Source organism: Drosophila guanche, unplaced genomic scaffold (genome assembly GCF_900245975.1).
Source record: "Drosophila guanche unplaced genomic scaffold, DGUA_6, whole genome shotgun sequence".
Taxonomy (NCBI): domain Eukaryota; kingdom Metazoa; phylum Arthropoda; class Insecta; order Diptera; family Drosophilidae; genus Drosophila; species Drosophila guanche.
The window spans coordinates 540,792-549,163 of record NW_022995744.1 but is presented as its reverse complement, the minus strand read 5'-3'; the positions used below and the strand labels follow the sequence as shown (position 1 = coordinate 549,163).

Here is an 8,372-nt window from a genome sequence, read left to right as displayed (position 1 = left end):
ACAAAAGATTGAGTTGAGTACTCATGCTACGAACCTTTTTGGTGTTGGGGCAAGACCGGCTAGCCAGTCATCACGGGGCCACTAACCAAATAGTATAGGAGACTCTCAACTTCATACAAGAGAAACGTCACCGCTCAATGTGCGTCTCGGAGTCCCAGGCCTCTGCCAAAGTCCCAGCTACAAGTATTAGTGCGTGTAAAACACTCAGCTAGAAGCACCAGCTACATGTGTATTAGGGCGTGTAGAGCACGTAGGTAGGAGCCCCAGCTACATTTGTATAAGTTCGTGTAGTCAATGATTTTTTAGCGCTCCAAACCGGTTTTGTCTTGATTCACATGGACACTGCAAGTAATGTATGTGTTGGTACGCTGACTTTGTGAAATGCGCTGGAACGAAAATTCGTTTTGATGATTTGATTTTGTTTTCGGGGCTTGGCGTATGAACCTGACCTGCAGCCACATGTGCTGAATGAGGGGGGGGTTTGGTGGCCGGACCCTTGGGGGTTGGAAAAAATAAATATACCAATAAAAGTTGTTATTGTAATTGTATGCTGTAATTGTTTTATATGCAGATTTTATACTGCCTTATTCAAATTTGTATGCATATTATCGAAACGCCGTAGCTTCTCGACTTCGTTGCTGCCGTCTTATCAACATTGTTACCAATCCATCTTTTACAGACAAATTTTTCAGATAAATATAAAAACATGTGCATATATGTACACACATATGTATATGTACACATGTATGTACATACATCTTTCCAATTTTTGTTCTCGTCGTCGGTTATTTTCTCGACTTCATGTGCGCTTTAATTGTTAGCGCTTGAAATCTTTTGCTCTTTTTTTTTTATTCTGATCGCACATACCATTCGAAATGAAAACCCTCAGGACTTTATGAAGAAGCTTGCCCCTCTATATCAAAATAAATTTTTTGTGTGTGACCTTTATTTGCTTTATATAATTAAGGATGAAAGGGGTAACGGATATAAACATCTGAATATGTATACAAATAATGAATTACCGCAATTGACTTTGCGTTGCAAATATTTTCCATTAGAGGATTCAGAATCACGGTGTGAACAAGCAAAGAGTTTTGACGGAAGCAAGGCGGATGCCTTGCACATGTCCACACACATTAACTCTTACACATTTTCCTCCGATTTCCATCGGCAAATCGAGATTTGACAACTGACTTCAGATTTGATGCCCAAGATGTTACTAAAATCTGAATAGACCCACCGCGAACCTATTTTGTTTCTTTTATTTGTGTACATAATTTACATATGTCTATATATGTATAATTATATACATTATAAATGTATTCTTATACATAATATATATATGCATATATATATATATATACAAAAAATACTATGCCATTTGGTTAGTGGTACTTTCCAAGCCCTCAGGACGCACAATATTGACATCTCAAAAAAATACCAAAAACAAAGCGATAATTAAAAAAAAATAAAACGGACTTTAAGCCTAGTACTCAGATCGAAAAAAAAAACTTGCTAGCAAAATGTGCAACATATTTTGCCAGTGTGACCAGATTTGAAAACCGCATTCCGTACGGTTACACTTCTCAGGAAGCTGTGTTGTTTTGTTTACCTTTTTGAAAATGTGTAAAAATCAAATAAATGGTTAATAAAACAATGAATGAAAAATGGATCCATGCAGGTGATTGCTTTAAGTGGGATTGGCGGCTCTTGCATGATCGGAGGACGAGGACATTCAGCAATCCTGCATATCTGCAGGAAAGAAACCAGAACGGTCGTTTGTCTATACATTTAAGTATTATAACTCATATAAATATGTGTACATACATGGAAACATATGAAACGATATCCTTTGCATATTCCGCAGTTTGAAAATATGACAGAGAATTTCGTGTTAACGAATAACATCGTGGCTGGGAATAACATCTGCAGACTTCTTTGATGGGTGGAGCAGCAAGGCCGTGCCAAGGAATATTTAAGACCGTTGCAAAGTTGTAAATCGGCGCCTCCAAGCACCCTTCCTATTTAAAATTGGATGGTTTTGAGTACAAATCGCCGCCTTCGCCCCTTAACACGACCCTGTGGAGCAGTACTTGGTCCCAAAACGAAAACAACTTAAAACAAAACAGCCTAGCAGGGTCTGTGTCTTAGCAACATAAGGCTACTGGCGTTCAAATAAGTAAAACAAATTAGAAATGCAAATAAATTCAATATAATCTCATTAATCTATAATAACTGTTTCCATTTTTGCCGTTGAATGGCCTTAAGCTCGTTTAGAAGCACGGTGGTCATTTATCTATCAACTTCAGCGGCATTGTTGCCTTCATCTGATTGATACATTACTCTCTGTTTGCTAGGTACCCTCACGAAAAGTACTCTCTGTTTGCTAGGTACCCTCACGAAAATAAAACATCTTTATTTTTCGAGCTGCTAGCAACATACAAACGAATACCACACAAATACTATCGATACCAAAAAATATTATCGTCTGATTTTCTAGATTTTTTCGGCCTGTTTTTTTTTGTTGATCTTAGTACTTCCTGGCGTAAAGACGCTTGAATTGTAGCAGGTTATTTGTTTTAAGCATTATATCTTTGAATAAGCGAGCGTTGGTATCGTCCACGACACCGATACATCGAGTGGAGATACCAATAGGTTAAGTAGATCACGAAGGACTATCGATAAGCGGGTAATCGGGATTGCCAGAAGAAAGGGAGTTAGATTGTAATCATCATGGAGACCGGTCGTATGAAATAAAAGATGATAACATTTCCGATTTTAGAATACGGCTCATGTGTATGGTGCCCTCAGTACAACATACATCAGGACCGTATTGAATCAGTACAGAAAAACTTTTTAATTTTTGCCCTACGGGGCCTCAACTGGGATTCAACTGTGAGACTGCCATCCCACCGTAGTAGACTTCTTTTAATAAATCTTCCATCCTTAGTTAGTCGTAGAAAAATGCTTGATGTAATTTTTATGCACAACTTGATCAAGGGGGATGTAGACAGCCCTGACTTTGCCGCATAAACTTTACGATTCCCATTAGACCCACTAGAAACTTTATTCCTTTATTCCTTCCACTATGTAGATCGAATTATGCCTCACACGAACCCTTTAGGGTTTTATGCTCGGATTATAATTCCCTCTACCACATTATATCGTCAACCAACTCCCTTCCTCTTCTTAAATCTTTTATACTAGCCTACCTCTCCCGTAGTTAGTTTAATGTTAGTTTTGCCTTGTTTCTGATTTTGGTAATTTTTGCTTGCTTAGCTATAGTAGCTCTTGTCTAGTTGTGTTTAGCTCTAATTTTCCTCGAATATTAGCCTAACTTTTATCTTTCCTGTTCGCGAAACAGGCTTTGGCTTGATGTCGCATGGGCCACTTGATGGTGCAGTCATTGCATATAAACGTCCAGACAAAAAAAAAAAAAAAAAAAAAAAAAAAAAAATAAAGAACAATTGAATGAGAATCCGAGTGTTCCTATTTATTCCTATTTATTATGAATCCTATTTGTTGATTCGCCACAAGAGCCTCCTACAAATGTAACTTGTGCGCACAAAATTCCATACGAATATCATCCCTGATTTTTGTTGCGACCCCTTTATTTTCGCTGAGTAATAGTACTTACCAAATAGGCTTTACTCTACAATCTGTTGCATTCGAAGGAAATCAATTGGCAAAATACCGGATTTAGGATGTTTATTGAAATTCTCCTAGCCGTCCCCATGTAGGTAATTCATTAACTGTATTTATTTAACTATTTATATGTAGTCTATAGTATTTATGGACGCTATTTATTTATATTTATTTACATAAAAACTTATTAAGTTACACCCAGTAGCTTAAGATGAGGAGGCGGGAATAGGCGGACGCTCCACCAAAATTTAGAGTAGGGGCACTAACCAAATAATATAGTAGACTATCAGCTGCCTATAAGCGAAACGTCACCGCAGAATGTGCGTCTCGGAGTATCAGGCCTCTGCCAAAGTCCCAGCTACAAGTATTAGTGCGTGTAGAACACGCAGCTGGAAGCCCCAACTACATGTGTATTAGTGCATGTAGAGCATGAAGGGAACAAGGCTGCTTATCGATGTGCTCGTGAACCGCGAGGGTCATTAACAGATAAACAGTTAAATTATTAAATAAATATACATTATTATATATATTATATATATATACATATATTATTTGGTTAGTGGTAGGGGTTATTAGATAAGTATGTGGTATTTTTGAATGAAATATTATTACGTGAAAATGAAGTGCTAAGAATCAGGCAGAATTTTGCATATCTCAAAATCCATTCAATTTAAATACCATATACTAGAACGCCTATCGCGATCGACCATCGTCCGGCGACAGTTACTATTAACAGCCCATGGTTGTACTTTACTTTACATTTCAGTCTTTTCGTGTAAATGTATATCCAAGCAGTGTCAGCAAATCAGTTTTTAGAACGATAGCTAAAGTTTGGCGCAATTTTTGAAAGCAACGGAATCCAGAAAAAGTAAATGTTATAAATTTCACTTTTGAAGTCCAATTTTCGTAGAAAATACCTCACAAAAATCAACATTTTTGACTTATATTTTTCAAACGGTAAGCTAAACCACAATGTACAACCACTGTACAGATTATAGACGCATTTATACGCTTTTTAGATTCAAAAAGTTGACAAATCATCCGGCGACTGGATATATTAACAGTCTTCGGTTGTACTATACTTTACATTTCATTCCATTCGTGTAAGGGGTAAGTCCAAGCAGTGTCAGCAGATCAGTTTTTTTATAACGAAGCTACAGTTTGGCACAGTTTTTAAAATCAACGGAATCCAGAAAGATTAAATGTTAAAAATTTCCCTTTGAAGTCAAAATTTCGTAAAAAAAACCTCACAAAAATCAATATTTTTGCTTTATATTTTTCAAACGGTAAGCTAAAACCACAGTGTACAACCACAGTACAGATTATAGATGCATTTATACGCTTTTTAGATTGATAAAGTTGACAAATCATCGGGCGACAGGTACTATTAACAGCCCATGGTTGTACTTTACTTTACATGTCATTCTTTTCGTGTAAATGTATATCCAAGCAGTGTCAGCAGATCAGTTTTTAGAACGATAGCTAAGATTTGGCGCAATTTTTGAAAGCAACGGAATCCAGAAAAGGTAAATTTTATAAATTTCACTTTTGAAGTCAAAATTTCGTAAAAAATACCTCACAAAAATGAACATTTTTGCCTTATATTTTTCAAATGGTAAGCTAAACCACAATTTACAACCACAGTACAGATTATAGACGCATTTATACGCTTTTAGATTCAAAAAGTTGACAAATCATCGGGCGACAGGTACTATTAACAGCCCATGGTTGTACTTTACTTTACATGTCATTCTTTTCGTGTAAATGTATATCCAAGCAGTGTCAGCAGATCAGTTTTTAGAACGATAGCTAAGATTTGGCGCAATTTTTGAAAGCAACGGAATCCAGAAAAAGTAAATTTTATAAATTTCACTTTTGAAGTCCAATTTTCGTAGAAAATACCTCACAAAAATCAACATTTTTGACTTATATTTTTCAAACGGTAAGCTAAACCACAATGTACAACCACTGTACAGATTATAGACGCATTTATACGCTTTTTAGATTCAAAAAGTTGACAAATCATCCGGCGACTGGATATATTAACAGTCTTCGGTTGTACTATACTTTACATTTCATTCCATTCGTGTAAGGGGTAAGTCCAAGCAGTGTCAGCAGATCAGTTTTTTTATAACGAAGCTACGGTTTGGCACAGTTTTTAAAATCAACGGAATCCAGAAAGATTAAATGTTAAAAATTTCCCTTTGAAGTCAAAATTTCGTAAAAAAAACCTCACAAAAATCAATATTTTTGCTTTATATTTTTCAAACGGTAAGCTAAAACCACAGTGTACAACCACAGTACAGATTATAGATGCATTTATACGCTTTTTAGATTGATAAAGTTGACAAATCATCGGGCGACAGGTACTATTAACAGCCCATGGTTGTACTTTACTTTACATGTCATTCTTTTCGTGTAAATGTATATCCAAGCAGTGTCAGCAGATCAGTTTTTAGAACGATAGCTAAGATTTGGCGCAATTTTTGAAAGCAACGGAATCCAGAAAAAGTAAATGTTATAAATTTCACTTTTGAAGTCAAAATTTCGTACAAAATACCTCACAAAAATCAATATTTTTGCTTTATTAAAGCGGTAAGCTAAAATCACAATGTACAACCACAATACAGATTATAGATGCATTTATACGCTTTTTAGATTCAAAAAGTTGACAAATCATCCGGCGACTGGATTTATTAACAGCCTTCGGTTGTACTATACTTTACATTTCATTCCTTTCGTGTAAGGGTAAGTCCAATCAGTGTCAGCAGATCAGTTTTTTTATAACGAAAGCTACAGTTTGGCACAGTTTTTGAAATCAACGGAATCCAGAAAGAGTAAATGTGAAAAATTTCCCTTTGAAGTCAAAATTTCGTAAAAAAAACCTCACAAAAATCAATATTTTTGCTTTATTTTTTTAAAGCGGTAAGCTAAAATCACAATGTACAACCACAGATGCATTTATACGCTTTTTAGATTGACAAAGTTGACAAATCATCTGGCGACAGGTACTATTAACAGCCCATGGTTATACTTTACTTTACATTGCATTCCTTTCGTGGAAATGTAAATCCAAGCAGTCTCAGCAGATCAGTTTTTAGAACGATAGCTAAAGGTTGGCGCAATTTTTGAAAGCAACTTAATCCAGAAAAAGTAAATGTTATAAATTTCACTTTTGAAGTCAAAATTTCGTAAAAAATACATCACAAGCATCAACAGTTTAGCGTTATATTTTTCAAACGGTAAGCTAGTTTGACGCAATTCTTGAAATAAACGAAATCCAGAAAAACGAATTGTTATAAATTTCACTTCACAGATTTTCTGATGTCTGACATTGAGTTTAGTTTTTTTGTAAGTGCGAGTATGTTAATTTTATCCCTTAAGTAATTTGACAATCATACAATTTCTTGCCATTAAATTAACGTATTAGTTATTTATTTACCGAATAATTTAAATTCACATTCATATAATGACATATTCATATTTTTATATGTGTGTATGAACATATATAGAATATACTCGTACTTATGGTTACAGTTTGTTTATTTATTTGATTATTTTCATGTTTATTATGTATATACCATATTTTACACATACATTACATTACATTAGTATAATAAGGACATATTTTCCAAAAACACCAAAAACACACGCTTAGCTTTATTTGAAGGAAATCCGTAGTCCTCCTATTAACGCCCTTATAAATCAGATGGCAAGCCGAGTGGAGAGGTGGAAATTCTCGTTGTAAGTACATATAAAATAGGTTTTAGTGGTTGAGAAATGCCTTCGGACGACTTTTTTCAGGGGAGGTCCCCTTTGATGGAAATTCTCGTACTGGGGTGAAAGGAATATTTAAGTTAACAATTAGCATAAACCCTCACGATTGCTCTGGGAGTAAGAGAGCATCATTGACGACAAACACATATTGCACACATCCATGCAAGTACACATTGGATCGCATTGCAAAAGGACAACAGCAGGATGGCAATTTGTCAACTGTCGCCAGCACAAAAGAGACTCCACTCTACTCCTTTAGATGTTTTGTCGCAGCAGCCAATTTGAGGGAAGGTTTCCTTCCTACATGATTGACGACCACTCACCTATATGACGCGAAGAGCATGGCCCGCGCCTTATGCGGTATATGAATGTGTATAGTATTCATAATTATTTAAGAAACGCACACTTGAATGACTCTCAGACGAAGCGAACGAATTCTCAGTCCGACCTCAAACTGTTGACGACGATTGGGATATGTCAACGAGTCTGGTTGACATGTGTAAGTGTTATGTGCGACTACCATTTTTGTCATGTATTGTTTCTGTGCTTTTTGTAAAGATTTCACTCATAGCCATAGTGCTATCATAGTCATAGTGCACAACTGAAATGTTTATTGAATTACCTTCTTGCTGAATTTGTTTAGTTTTCTTTACGGTGTAGGAACTTTTCATTTGAGCTCAATGGAGGGCATACTCCCGCTTGGTTAATAGCTATAAACAGGTATAGCCGACAAATATAGATTCAAATTTGATAATTCTAATGAAGATTTCAATATTGCGGATTGCGGATACATTTGAATATTCATATTGGGCACAGTGGCTCACACGAACAAGGGTACTTTACAGACACAGACATAAAGTTAGATGATAGATTAAGATACATTCACCGAGACAGACACGATTTGATGCTTCTGCAATGACATATTTAAAATCATAGTAATTTAATGTGTC

General features: G+C 35.7%; 1 protein-coding gene across 4 annotated transcripts in view; it reads right to left on the bottom strand.

The window, feature by feature from the left end:
- Window positions 1-7,280: 7,280 nt before the first annotated feature.
- Window positions 7,281-8,372, bottom strand: part of LOC117579651 (synaptotagmin-5) — a 32,990-nt gene continuing 31,898 nt past the window's right edge. For 3 of the 4 annotated variants that reach the window (XM_034265634.1, XM_034265632.1, XM_034265633.1), the window contains exon 8: window positions 7,281-8,332. The gene's annotated coding sequence lies outside the window, so the exon portion shown is untranslated. The remainder of the gene's footprint in view (window positions 8,333-8,372) is intronic. The other variant, XM_034265635.1, reaches the window with a different exon arrangement.